The 15,278-nt window shown below is 45.8% G+C and overlaps 1 protein-coding gene and 1 pseudogene across 4 annotated transcripts in view; both read right to left on the bottom strand.

Annotated features, from left to right (window-relative positions):
* The window catches only part of KIF16B (kinesin family member 16B), a 280,303-nt gene that overhangs the window by 191,579 nt on the left and 73,446 nt on the right, over positions 1-15,278 (bottom strand). The window lies entirely within an intron of this gene.
* Positions 6,651-7,441, bottom strand: LOC309832274 (phosphoethanolamine/phosphocholine phosphatase-like; annotated as a pseudogene). Its single transcript has one exon. The product of its transcript is annotated as a phosphoethanolamine/phosphocholine phosphatase-like (transcript).

Genomic DNA, 15,278 nt, shown 5'->3' with positions numbered 1-15,278 from the left:
AGGAGGAAGCTGAGGCTTATCAAGATTGAGGAATTGGCCAAAGTCCCAAGTGGCCAAGCCAGGGTTCAACCCCAAACTCACTGGCTCAGAGCAGATGCTCTAAACCACCGAGCTCTACTGACTGGGAGCTGGGAGGATAACGTAACCCTAATGTTACATAAGCACTGGTACAAAGGTAAAGGGCAAAGCCAATCTCTGGAACGGAGGGACTCCCGCACACGCTAGGGAAACATTTCCTGAATCCCATCATATGACGGGTACCGCAGTATCACCAACATTCCCAAGATAACGTCACACCATTTGCTCTTGACACTCTGGATGAAGCCAGAATCCCCCAGCCGACTGGCCACTCGGCCGCTGCTGACCTAATCTATGTGCCATCACCGCCCTGATCCCCTCTCTAAGGACTGGCTAAGTCAGCATCTTGGCACCTCGCTCCCTGAGCTAAACAGACTTTGGAGCGCCAACCTTAGAACCTAACCGCAACCGAATGTCAATACTCGATGGACAGAGACGAGTCCAGGTTCTGAGAAACTACACATCGCTCATTTTTCAGAAGGCAACTATCTTCTAAGACAACAGGGTTTTAGCAGAAAACTTTTCACCATTTTAAGAGCAAAAGGCAACCTAAAAAGAATAAAAAAGCGCTTTTGTTCTAAGGAATCCATTAAGGCTACAGGTTTTTGTAAATTCTGGACACAAAACTGAAAAAGGACACCTGGCTTAGAGCCAAACAGCCATCCTCAGAACACAGTGAGTGTGAAGTGAGCAGTCCCCCCTTAGAGCCACAGACACAAGGCTCTCCCAAACTGCTATAAACAAGCCTGTGGAATTTTGTTTAATCCAGTATTGCCCACACTTATTTGAACGAGGGTTTTTCTCTCTCTCAAGGAACCGCATCAACACTGGAGCAGTCTATCAACAAACAGCTCCTGAGCGTCTGCTTTGTGTCAAGAACTCAACTAAGGACTAGAACCAGAAGCCAGGGAGGACACTTGTTAAATACATAACTGCAAATAATTAACCCAACATCAGTGTCCTGTAAGGGACATACACGGGGACCAGGGAAAACGCATCAGGAAGTACTGCTCGGGTGGAAGGCGCACTGGATAAACAGATTATTATCTTCTGACCTAAACTCGGACACTGACTCCCTGTGTTCAGGTGCCAGACGCTCCCAACCACGGTACAGAAAGGTTGGAGAAGACTGGCTCTAAGGCCCCATCCGTTTTGAATATTCTATGCCATTAATTCAATGTGAAATGAGAGAAATGAATAAGAGATTACAATATACTACTTAGACACTTCAGAAGACACAGTGATGGTTCAGATAATGAAACTAAACTGGAAAAATGTCTTCAGAATATATGTTCAGAATTGAAATGAGCTCTGAGTATTTTTCCTGAAGCAATAAAGAAGCTGTGAGAGCTTTAAAGGGGGAAATTCAGTCCACCCTGATCTGACACGTGCTCTTTCTCCAGCCTTGGCACCCCCATACCCCCAATCCCCTTGCTCCAAGTCTACTCAGTTTCCCCGAAAGCCCCGATTCCCCAGGGTAATGGCTTCCTCTGAGCTCCGGCCACCAGAAAGCCTTTATCATCCCAACCCAGGACTCCCAACGGCAACTCAGTTCTACACTGGCTACAAGGTCAACTCCTCTCTGAACCCTTTCTGGCATCCTCACTACCATCTTCCAGAAGGCTTGACCTGTTGACCAAGCCCTCCTTCGTGTCTCCACCAATCCTAAGACTGATTTCTGGCCGGCCTGGTCACTTATTAGCTGTGTGATGAGCTCCTTATCGACTCCAGTCCCCATTTGCTGTCATAGGACAACAAGCATTCACATGGCAGAATTGTTACAAGATTCCAATGAATTGTTACCTCGTTCCCTGAGCTAAACAGACTTTGGAGGGCCAACCTTAGAACCTAACCACAACCCAATATCAATACTCAATGGACAGAGATGAATCCAGGTTCTGAGAAACTACACATCACTCATTTTTCAGAATGCAACTATCTTCTAAGACAACAGGGTTTTAGCAGGAAACTTTTCACCATTTTAATAGCAAAAGACCAAAAAGCAACCTAAAAAGAATCAAAAAGCGCTTTTGTTCTAAGGAATCCATTTAGGCTACAGGTTTTCACAAATTCTGGACACAAAACTGAAAAAGGACATTTGACTTAGAGCCAAACAGCCATCCTCAGAACACAGTGCTTCGAACAGTGGCTGGCACATAGCAAGCGCCTTCAGTCAAAACCACCTTCTGTTTTCCCTTTCTTCCTCCTGAACAAAATCCCACTTTCGTTAAGGACAGCAGGGGTACCAGCTGAGGAAACCATTCCCAGCCTTCCTTGCAGCCAGAAGGGGCCGTGCAGCACAGCTCCTCGATGAGATATAAGCCAAAGCTGTTGAGCAGGGATGGAAACAGGGATAAACTCTGCTAACATATGCCCCATTGCCCTTCCCAGGCCTCTTGACTAAATCTCACATGCGATTACGTGGTTGCAGAAACTGTCTTGAAACCATTGAGAGAAAGACCAAGGGAATTACACAGACCTCAGCTCTGGGCGAACCACTGAACCCTTGCCACCAGCAGCCCAGCTGTGTAGTTCTCATCCAACGAGGGGAGAAAGGACAACCCTTAACTGGCTTAAGGCACCTTTTCTCTGCACTCCAGGTGCTGTTACCTGCAGCCAAATGCATCCCTGATACAGTTAACTCTTATTAACCGAGAACCTACAACAATTGATTTCATTATTTGTTTCAAGTTTCGTTTCCCCACCAGATGGAAAGTGTCTGATTCATGTTCACACAATCTCTCTCACCAAGCAGGTGCTCACAAATGTCCAATGAATGGACAAAGTGACAACAAGGCCATCACAGTCTGTCCCTAGTTCTTTTCTAAGAGAAAAAAAGATCTTTCTTCTTCCCTCCCTAGCTAAACTGGATACACTTCAGATTATTTAGCATTTATAAAAGTGCCCACAGAGTGCCTGAAACTAAAGTTCTTTATTTAACAAGCCCTAAGAACATTATTTGCCAAGCACTGCTTTCGATGCTTTCACAAAAACCTCATTTAATCCTCATAACAACCCGATGACACAGGTACTGTTATCTCCCTTTCACAGACGAGGAAGCTGAGGCTGAGGAAGTTGCCCAAGGTCACACAGCCAGCAACTGGCCGGGCTGGCACTGGATTCCACGCGGTCGGGTTCCAGAGTTCAAGTCCTTGACTGTTATACTCTGCTGTCTCTCAGCCACTAAGGATGGCAATGCCTCCTTCTCCCTGTTTCTACAAAAATAAGGAATGAGCTGGGAGAAAATTCATTCTGATTATCTATCAAGGTTCTTGGGTCCACAAACCAGCAGAAACCAAGGAAGAGAAAGCTGTGTCCACTATACCAAGGGTCAAGGTTACTCTCCTAGAGTAAATATGATCAAATGTACAACTGATGATAAAAAGAGAAGCAAGGAGTTGTAGATTTTCACTTTTTTAAGAATTTCTAGAGCTGAAAATCAGGAAAACTCGAGGTAAAAGAAGAAAAGCCTTTTAAGGGGCAAATACAAGCAAACAAATAAATGAATACAAATAAGTGACAACACTTTCTAATGCAAGCTAATCAAAATGACCACCTAACACCCAGATTAAGAAAAATCTTTTACCTGTAAGATATTACCCAGGTATTTGAGGCAACTTTGGAAAAAGTATTCTAAAAACTGAGAAAAAAGGACTTCCCTGGTGGCTCCGTGGTTAGGAATCCGCCTGCCAATGCAGGGGACACGGGTTCGAGCCCTGATCCGGGAAGATCCCACATGCCACGGAGCAACTAAGCCCGTGCATCACAACTACTGAGCCTGCGCTCTAGAGCCCACAAGCCACAACTACTGAGCCCACGTGCCACAACTACTGAAGCCCGCACGCCTAGAGCCCATGCTTTGCAGCAAGAGAAGCCACCATAATGAGAAGCCCATGCACCGCAACGAAGAGTAGCCCCAGCTCGCCGCAACTAGAGAAAGCCCCTGCACAGCAACGAAGACCTAATGCAGCCAAAAATAAAAAAATAAAATCAATTAACTTTTTTTTTTAATGAGAAAAGAACCTCCAAAAACGTGAGGGGACATATTTACATCTTTCAGCATCAATTCTCAAGGTGGCTGCAAGAAGACGTTTCTTCTACTGAATTCTTCACCATTTACCTCTCACAGATTCAGCATCCAGAAATCAGTACCCAGGCCCCAGTACACTTAGCAATACCTGCCAAGTCCTTTCAGACGAATTCACTACCAAGGACCCTGGAACTAAAAGACGGGAGGAGGGCTGGTTCTTCCATCTCCAGTGACATCTAGTGCTGAGAAACTGAAATGCACCCTGGAGCACAATATTCCTTCCAATTATCACATTAACCGCATACTATAAAATCAGAATATGCGTAACTCAAAAACATATGGTTTTTCCCACAACTGGAATTGCCAGTTGTCAATTGTCTTGTAACTCCAAATTTAAAACATCTCATAAGGTTAACCCATTGAGAAGATAACAATTGTTTGAGGGGAAGAAATCACTCTGTTCTCCAATTTTTTGTTTTAAATGCAAATGTAGCTTTATTCACCAATATTAGACTAGTATGTCAAGAGATTCTGCAGACACTAAAAGACTCCTTTTAAATTTAACCAAAAAGAACTCTGGCTTAATATAACAATAAATACAAGCCATTTATTCAAAACCAACTTCAAAAATCTCTGAAGGAAAATAATTTAAATACAGATGAAACCCATTATAGGATGGCTTGCTGATTTAAATATGCCATGGGCTAAATCTTGTCTCCAGATTTTACATATTAAAATTATATTCTAAAAGATGCGGGCCAGCCACATTCTCTTTATCAAAGTAAAGCACCATTCTGGAATTAAGATCTAGGCATTTGGAAACCATTTTATAAGATAAGTAAGATATAATTAAAGAGCACTGGATTAGGAGGAAAAAACAGGATCTAGCCCTGGTTCTACCTCTAGAACTTAAAGACCAACTCAATTTCTCTTCGCTTCAATTTCATTTAAGAAAAAAAGTTTTTCTTCTGTAGGATGAGGGAAGAGTTTCACCTAAATTCCTTCCTGAGCCCCTTGTTCTAACATTCTGTGTTCTGTGAACAAGATGATCTTTAAGATCTCTTTGAGTGTTTTTTTAAAATTAAACCACACACGGGCTTCCCTGGTGGCGCAGTGGTTGGGAGTCCGCCTGCCGATGCCGGGGACGCGGGTTCATGCCCCGGTCCGGGAAGATCCCACATGCCGCGGAGTGGCTGGGCCCGTGAGCCATGGCCGCTGGGCCTGCGCGTCCGGGGCCTGTGCTCCGCAACGGGAGAGGCCACAACAGTGAGAGGCCCGTGTACCGCAAAAAAAAAAAAAAAAAAAAAAATTAAACCACACACAATGACACAGCACTTTGAGGAACTCAGTACTAAGACTCAACAAAGGAGATTTGTCATTGAAATCAGTGTGGAGTATACAAAGATCTCTTTAGGATGTTTAGATGATGACCCCTGAGCTTGATCAAAGACATTAAACCACATTCACTAGGACCTTGTACTTTCTAAACCATAAGGATTGCCTGAAGCCTTTTAATTAAGATTTTTCAGAAATCACACAATTTAAGTGGGCTTTTGTCACTAAACCCGGATATTCACAAACATTCTGATCAAGTGAAGTTTTGCTACCAGAATAAGTTTAGGTTTTGGGGTTTTTTTTTTTAATTTTCTGCCCCTTCACCTCCTTTATAGCTCTGAAACACCAAGAGGCAGGAGGGCCTTGGATTTCCACTGGCTCTGCTTTAAAACATCATGGCTTTCTGTTGCATACGGGAGGAGGGGGACTCGGAGGGCCCAGTCGGTGGGGAAACTTTGGTTAAGTCCCTGGTTCTTGCTGCATAGACGAGGCTGGGGTGCGAGGAGACATCTTCGGGCTCTGTGAGGTCCCTGGCTGGCCAGACGCGAGCCCCGGACAGTGCGCTACCTCATTCCACCCCCAGGAGGTGTCTGTTCCCTCTGGCTTTTTTTCCTGTGGGGATGCTGACAGGGTGGGGCGGGGTGGGGGAAGGGAGGCAAGGAGCGCAGTGTAGGGTCACAGCAGGTAAAGCAAGATCTAGGCCTGGGACCGTGGGCAGTGAGCACCGCTTCCCTCCGCAGGGAGTCTGGTGTGGGGGGAAGGGGGGGTGGAGATTTCGGGACCCGGGTCCCCTTGACAGAAGACTGGGGGAGGGAGGCCATGCAGCCCTAGGCAACAGTTAACCCAACGCAGCAGGAGATGTTCCTTCTCTACCCTGCCGGGGAACCCCTTCCTCCCAGCTGCGAGGACAAGGTTTTTGGAAACACTGCCACCTGCTCAGGTATGCGCACCACCCGGGTGTGGCCAGACTCCGGAACCAGCTTGCAGTGGAACAGGGGAAGGCAGCCGCCGAGCTGGGTTAACTGCATAGATGGGGACAGCTCCGAACTCCCTCCTCCTGTCCCCCCAAGTGGACGAACCTAGGATTCCAGAAATCCCCGGAGGGTCATACCAAAGCGAAAGGGGGTAATAAAGCTAGGTTTTTCTTTCCCGACCCCCACCCCCCTTTACCCCCTCCCCGCCGGGGTGCCCCCTGCAGGCCACATCCTCAGCACGTCTTCAGCACCTGTTGCAGATGGAGGCGCACTTCGGTGGTGGTTTCCCAGAGCACCACCCTGGCGCGGAAGGAGCTGGCCTCGGCCTTCTGCGCCTCCTGGATAAGGTGGGGCATGGGGTAGCCGTGGCGCGGGAAGGCCACGTGGCCTCCTGCCAACAGCCCCATGGGGCAGAAGTCATTGGCACCGTCGCCCACGTAGAAAAGGCACTCAAAGTGCATGCCGTCGTGGGCCGGCTCGCACAGGTAGTCGCTGAGCACCCTGTGCTTGCACATGTTGGCGAGGCAGTGAGCGCAGCTGTGCGCGTGGAGCAGCCCCCGTGCATCGGGCCCCGACGGGCTGCTGAAGATGCGGCAGAACAGGCCGTGGTGGCCGGCGGCACGCAGCGCCCTCTCCACGCCAAAAGTGCTGGCGTCTGAGATGAGAATAACCTCAAAGCGGGCACCCTGCCTGGCCACAAACTACAGCAGCTCGCCCATGCCGGGCGACAAGGGGATGGCCTCGTAGATGGCACGCAGGTCCCGCGGCCGCACGCCCTGCTTGCCAAGGTACTGGAAGACACGCTGCATGTACAAGTTGTAGAAGCCCTCGCGGTAGGCGGCATGCAGGCTCTCAGGCAGCCGCTGGCCGGGCTCAGCGCGCACGATGGAGTCGTCGCTGTTTTCGTCCATGATAGTCTCGTCAAAGTCGAAGGTCAGGAGGAAGCGCGCGGCATGCCCTGCGCAGCCATCCCGCTGTCCCTAGACAGGCATCGGAGGCCAGCAACTGGGAAACACCCGCTCATTGTCAGTACATCACCCTGGGCACCACCTGTAGGGGCTGTTGACCTCCAGCCATCGTCCAGAGCTCCTCTGCTAGCTTTGTCCTGAGTGATCAAATCCTTCTGTGGTCACCAAAGAGAGTCCCTCAGAGGAAAGGGGGACAGGACCTCTGAGCTTCTCCTGCAGGGTGGGGAGCGGCAGCTGCCGAGGTCCATCCCCGCTGAGTCTGAAGGGTAAAGAGTGCGCAGAGAGGCTAGCTGAGGTATTTGGGCGCAGGATGGAGCAAGGGGTGCTTACAGAAATCGGAGGGGACGCCGTGTCTTATCCGCCCCCCGATTTCTGGGCTCCAGCTCTCACGAGTCCCTCCAGTCCTGAGGGGCCCTGAATGATGTGCATCTGGGCCGTTCCCTCCACTTCCCCGTCCCCCAGTCGAGGTCTTTGTTTAGTTTACAGGGAATGTTTATCGAAAAGGCTTTCTAAGATGAGGAAGGAGATCTAAGAAATTTAAAATCTGCCTGGAGTTTCCTACTACAATTATGGTTATTACTCTCCAACTTTGCAGAAAGGATGCTGACCTAGCTAAAAGTAACAGCTCTGTCATAGAAGAGCTGAAAAGAGACCTCAGGGGTGAGGAGACCAGGAGAAGGAGTAGTCAAACTCCACCAAGACAGGAAACGAGGGGAGTTGAACCCTAAAGACCCACCAGGTTTGGGTCTATTTCTGATCACTGCACTGGTATCCCCCAAGTATCTCAGGAGGGACCCCCCCCCCCGCCCTAGAGCATTTGTGATGAGCTGGTGTCTGAGTGAGTGACAGCTCTCCAGGATGAGTGTGACGGCTGTCCAGGAAGAGAGAGTGACGGCTGTCCAGGAAGAGAGAGTGACGGCTCTCCAGGAAGAGAGAGTCACGGCTCTCCAGGAAGAGTGAGTGACGGCTCTCCAGGAAGAGTGAGTGACGGCTCTCCAGGAGGAGTGAGTGATGGCTCTCCAGGAAGAGTGAGTGACAGCTCTCCAGGATAGGGTTGTGGGGAGGAAGTCTACGCACAGACAACGTGAGGGGAGCTGGAGAAGGATGGAGCAGCACCCGGTGACAGAGGAGAGGAAACACGGGACAACTCACTTGGTGACAAGGTCCGAGGAGAAGTCATTTGGGAAAGAGGCTAATTAAAAATAATGGTAATAAGGTTTGTTTTTTATACCATCAGGAAATTCAAAACAGAACCACCATGTGATACCACTGCACACCCAACAAAAATGGCAAAAAAAAAGGACATAAAACAGCAAATGTTGGGGAGGAGATGGAACCCTCACACGTGGCAGGTGGGAGTGCGAATGGTACAACCACTTTGGAAAACTATTTTCAGTACCTACTAAAGAAGAGCGGACACCCGCTCTATTGACCCAGTAATTCTTCTAGGCATACACCCATCAGAAACATGTACATTCGCTCACAGTACATACAGGAAGGTTCACAGAAGCACTGTTTCTAACAGCCCAAACCAGGAAACAACCCAAATTCAAAGAGTAGAATGAATAAACTCTGATACAGCCACATTATATAATACTATGCAACAATGAAAATAAACACAACTTTGCAAAAAACATAGACGGATCTCACAAACACAATGCAGAACAAATGAAGCCAGTCACCTAAAAAATACGTTCTGTATGGTTCCATATGTATAAAGTTTGAAAGCAGGATAAACCAAGCTATGCTTTTAGAGTTAAGCCAGACATCTTCCTTGGAGGGAGGAATGACTAGAAGGGGGCACAGCAGGGACACCCAGGGGCTGATCACGTTCTGTTTCTTCCCCCAGACATGGGGCATATGGGTGCATTCAGTTTATGAAAATCCATCAGGCAGGACAAACGATTTGTGTAACATGCCATACGTACATGATACATAAATGCCCGGACTGAGAACAGCGCTCAGGGCACGTTCACAAAGGAAGAGTGGTCCAGAACAAAAGAAGTCCCGCAGCAAGGGGCCAAAAGGAAGCCATCTGGGACCCAAGCCCAAGATAGGGGACCCACAGGGATAATTCCATGCAGCCTCCTGAGAAAGAACCCACATCCTTCCCAAACAGAAGGAAATCTGAGAGCTCACCTCACCAGCCCACCTGGTCATGACTGAAAAAAATGAGACACAGAGAGAGAGAGAGAATAATTCGGTCAAAGTCACACAACTAGTTAGGGATAAATCCAAGTGTAAAAGCCGGGTCACCTCAGTTAAGACAACTTAACTAATTATAAAATAGTCAAGATATTTCAAAAGAATGAATTGTGCAACCACTCAGAATGGGTAAAAACTCAAGAAAGGACACAGCTTTTATCCATTTCATTCAAACGAGATAAGCAGTGAAAGGTGACAGGTGCACAGGACATCCACACACAGGAGAAGGGGAACCTCAAAAAAAGGGGAGGAAAAGGCAATCTTGGAGAAACTGGGAACATGGCACACTGACTGTGGATGAAATACAGCAAAACCAGAACTGCACCTCCTTTCCTCGTATGTAGCACTCAAAAAAATAACACTTTGCACATCTGGACCACTTTTCCTCGCCAGAGAGCACATTTCAGATCTCTGTTTTATAAACAACCATCATTGTAGTAGAGGGCAATAGAACAACTGTACAAAAGCCAGTCTCATATGAAGTAAAATATTACCTACAAAGGTAGACAGGAACACACAGCTGGTTGGATACAGTTCAAAAAAAAAAAAAACCTGAAATATGCTCAGAGAAATCATTAATATAAGAACAAAGCTAATAACACATCAGGAAAAAAAAATTATACCCAGGGAAATAACCACGACTCTGGGCTTAAGAAAAAGGCTAGAAACGAGCCAAGGCAGAAGAAATGACTACGCACAACCTTGGTGGAAATAAAACACATCAGAGTCGTGATTAAAGAAAGAGCGTTACAAGATGCAGAAGGAAACCTGAGCTTTTGCTTTAGGGAAAGCAAATCGTGCCTTGACATTTATAGAGATAACAGAGCAGATGGTGCTTAAACAGTGGCCACCAGCCATGCTGGTTTTTAAAACACTGATGAACAACCAAATTCACGGCAAATTCAGGCTCACTTTTTCAGACAACTTTTTTTCATCAATCTTTAAACACGAAAAAACCAAAAAGACAACGGTCAGAGAAAGACAAAAAAAAAAAAAAAAAGCCAATGAATTAGAACATGAAAAAAAAAAGTGAGGTCAGTTTGGAACAATTAAGAACTAGACAGCATAGTGGGGACACAAGCAAACTTTGAGACAGGGTTCAAATGCTGACCTCACCTATTCCTTCCTTAACTGAGTACCCTCTGGGCCTCAGTTTCCTTGTCTATAAAGTGAAAAAATATATATTCCCCTTGCATAAGGCTGCTGAGCAGAATGCGTGTGTGTGGCTATCAAGTACTTGCGATCTGGCTAACAACTCATTCGTTTAAATTTTAAACTGCACTCAGTTAAGTGACTGGAAAACTTTTACACATGTTTGGAACATACATTGCAGTGAGAATCTACTTTTCAACTGTAAATTTAATAAAATCAAAATACAGATCAATTGTATCCAATGCAAATTTAGCACTGAATTGAGAGGCACTGTAAATGTAAACTTCACGCCACGTCGAAGATTTTAAAAAATTATGTTCCTCACTAATAATTTTTTTTTTTTTTTGCTGTACGCGGGCCTCTCACTGTTGTGGCCTCTCCCGTTGCGGAGCACAGGCTCCGGATGCGCAGGCCCAGTGGCCATGGCTCATGGGCCCAGCCGCTCCGCGGCATGTGGGATCTTCCTGGACCGGGGCACGAACCCGTGTCCCCTGCATCGGCAGGCGGACTCTCAACCACTGCGCCACCAGGGAAGCCCTCACTAATAATTTTTATATTGATTATCTGTCAAAATCATAAATTTTTCATATAATGGGTTAAATAAAATGTACTGTTAAAATTAATTTCAACTGTTTCTTTTTAAATGTGGCTATTAGAAAATCTGAATTCCCGTATGTGGCTTGGACTACATTTCTATTAAACAGTGCTGGCTTAGAACAATGCCTGGCACACAGGAAGAGGGCAGTAAATATTACCCACTATTATCCCTATCAATATTATCAATATTAATTATTAAATGCAAGGCAGTTTGAGGGGGTCCAAAAACAATTTAAACATGTCTCTACCTCAGAGTCTGGCAAAGGAAAACCAGACTTACTACAATAGATTTACAGAAAACAAATCATTAAATACCTAGCTGTGAGAAAAGAGGACTTGCAGGGAAAAAAACCCACAAAGAATGTACTCAGCTCACTGAAGACCTTCAAAATTGTCATTCTAAAAATCTACAGAAATCAGAATTTGTGTTACCTACCCAGTTAGACTAGATCCAGATGACAACAGAGAAAACAAACATTACATGAGGTACCCACACAGACTAAAGGCAAACATCTGCTGTTTGTGGACTGGGGGCAGGAGGGGGGTGGGCGGGGAGAAAGGTGCTCCTACTGAGTCCAGACCTGATCCACTGGGGCAGGGGGCCCAGTGAATGCACACACCCAACAAAACACGTTCCAGTATGTTCCTAGAAGCGCTATTCATAATAACCAAAAGATTGGAGATACGAACCCAAATGGAGCTAACCAGCAGGAGAATGGATAAAAAGAACGTGGTACAGTCACATAATAAAGAAGAAACTACTACGAAACACGGCAAGGATGAATCTTAAAGACAACGGGCTGCACAGAAGAAGCCAGAAACGAACATAGGACATACTGCAGGAACTCAGGAAGGCAAAACTCATCTACATAACAGTTGTCAGAACATCTCTGGGAGAGGAGGACAGGAAGTAACCGACTAGGGAGGGACAAGAGGGAACCTCTGGGGAGTAGGAAATATTCTGTATCTCAACCTGGGTGGGGGTTACAGGGGTGCACACACAGATGACAACTCATGAGCTGGACACTTCAGACGTGTGCTCTTTTACAAGTTCACCAAGTTGCACACTTCAAATGTGCACACTTTGTGTATGCTGAGCCTCAATTTAAAAAAATAAACGCAAACAGCTTTTTAAAAGGTCCTGTGAACAAACCACCCTATTTAACAACAAATAATCTATTCAGCTGAAATTTCTGTTCAAATAGCATCCCCCAACGTCTCCATATGCCTGCATGAGTGTGCCATTCGGGGACTACAAAACCCTGCAAGAACTTACACGTGCCATTTTTTCCTGGGAGCCCTCACACATGCGATACACATGTCGAGATGTGCTTCAGGGGATAATCTTCCACACACCTAGGCTTGTGGGTCACAACTCCCGTGAGGCTCAGGGCACTTGTTTAAAAATAGAGATTTGGGGGTACCATCCCCAACATCTCTCCTTCCACGACACTGCAGAGCCCAGAAGATAGTCTTTTAAAAAGGCCCGCAAGGTATTCTGAGTGGAAACCGCTTCCGTATGGAAAATCAACTTGCATGACGTGCAGAATAACTGGTATTTAGGTTGCTTTGGATGAGAAACTGGACTTAGCAACTGAAAGATCATAGCAAGTTCTGTTGCTTCATTTCAGTCCCCCAATCTGCTGGAAATGCCAGTGTAATTTTTACTTTAATAGCAAGGACAAGAAAGGCTTAAATATAATTCATTAATATAGAGTAGACTGGATCTAGAAGAAAATGAGCATCTTTGGTGGTATCTGTGTTGTTAGATTCTTTCAAGGAGAAATCACAGCTGTTTGGAAACCACTCCTCTTACACACAGATGACTTGCTCAGGAAGGCTGTTTTTATCTGGTAAAGCTGGCGCTACAAAGTATTACATAAGACAGTAGAAATCTATAACCATCCCCCCCCCGCAAGTATCAGAATATCCTGATAATAAATATTCACATGCAACCTAGCTCCATATTTGCTTTTCAGTTGCTGCCCATTGCTAATGGTCCTGTCTTACAGATACATACTTCTTAAAACCACCACTTTTGCTAAGAGACTTGGAGTTCTACTGCCTGGAGTTAAGAGAAACGATGGTCATCCTTCGATGACGCAAAGGCAAAATCAACCCGGATGCTAAGGAACAGTAATCTCCTAAAACCTGCTGTTGTGCTACAAATGGAGGGCAGTGCCAACTCGTCACTCATAGCAACGGTTGCTAGGCAGACTGGGCTGGGAAGCATCAAGCTAAAGGGGTCAACGGGAAATTAAGCCAAATTCAAAACCACATACGAAAAGCTGAAGAAGAGAACAGACGCTCATTCAGAGCTCATTTTAAATCACATAATCAACCTGAAAAAGGGAAGAGAAATGTGTTTAAATATGTGGAATTCATTGTGTGCCATCCTTCAATTCTAACACCAGAGAAGAGCGATTTCTCCTGTATGGAATGTTCCCACCATGGTACAGCTACTCAGGGGCCCTTTCACATAGTCTTCCACCTGAATACAGGACTTCGGAGTCATAAAGGAAGTGTTTGAAAATATTTTCTCTTAAGAAATAAAAGAACACTTCAGCTAAGTTGCATCTTCTGTATGCCTTTAATATATTCCACATTACAGTAAGTGACCAGGTTCTACGTCCAGCAGAAAACGCGGATGGTGTCACCAAGATTCGCCTGCCCCCAGCCCACCCCACGGTGCACAGCAGCTGCAGTGAATGGGCCTGACCTCAGTCCAGCTCAAGGTGGTTGTCTCAAGCAATCAGCATAATCGATTCTCTTCTCAAAGTGATTACTGGAGATAACCCAGGCCTAAGCCAGTCAGCACCAGGCCCCAGGGATCGGTTCACAAATGCATCAACCAATCAGTGCAAAGCTCAGAACTTTGCTGGAGACTCTGAAACCCAGACTCTGAAACCCAGACTCTGAATTTAGATGGTGTGATGGGTAAATATAAAGCTATAATTGCTGCTCTCACTTGGCCATTCTGAGAGCCTGAAGATGAAGTCATTACACCAAAAAGGCAAAACCAAGAACAGTCCCAGAGAACCAGAGCCAGTGCCCTGGTCAAACCGTGCCTAATTTCTACCCTACCGCCTGACCACTCCTCTTCTACCATTTAAGCCAGTTTGGAATTGGGTTTTCTGTTATTCAAAATTAACAAACATAAAATACCACATGATAAAATGTCTTATGAGTAATGCCCTGTTGTAGCTGCATAAAACTATACTTTTAAAAGTTTGCATATACACAAGTTCTGGCTTTTCTGACCAACTGAGAAGACATATATTACTGTCAAGCCAGTTTCACATGTAAGAGGATGGATTTGGAGAAAATGAAACAAGTAAGAAAAATGGTCAATTGTATGTTAAATCTAAAAAAGCCTGAGCTCACAGATACAGAGAACAGATTGGTGGTTTGGTGGTTGCCAGAGGGGACAGTGTATGAAATGAAAGGGGTGAATGTGGTCAAAAGGTACAGACTTCCAGTCACAAAATAACGTCCTGAGGACACACTGTACAGTATGGTGACTACAGTTAATAACGCTTATTGCATTATTTGAACGTTGCTACGACAGTAGATCTTAAAAAAGTTCTCATCACAAGAAAAAAATGTAATTATGCTAAAGAATGTTAACCAGACTTATTGTGGTGATCACGTCACAAAATATACAAATAGTGAACCGTTATGCTGTACACCTGAAACTAATATAACGTTAGGTGTCACTAATATCTCAATAAGAAAGAAAAAGGAAAAACGGGCTAACATTACTATAATGCTTACAACACTGACTACGGACACTGTTCTCACCTTATAGGACAGGTACCATTACCATCTGCATCTTACAGTGAGGTTCTGAGACACAGAAAGGGACCGAATATGCAGACATACTGTGCATGTTGTGTCTGTCAGAATACACACAGACACAAGTCATCAGACCAGGCGGGC

Source organism: Grampus griseus, assembly GCF_964374135.1.
Source record: "Grampus griseus genome assembly, chromosome: 14".
NCBI classification, from domain to species: Eukaryota; Metazoa; Chordata; class Mammalia; order Artiodactyla; family Delphinidae; genus Grampus; species Grampus griseus.
Note: the sequence above shows the minus strand (reverse complement) of the source record. Positions and strands in the feature narration are given on the sequence as shown.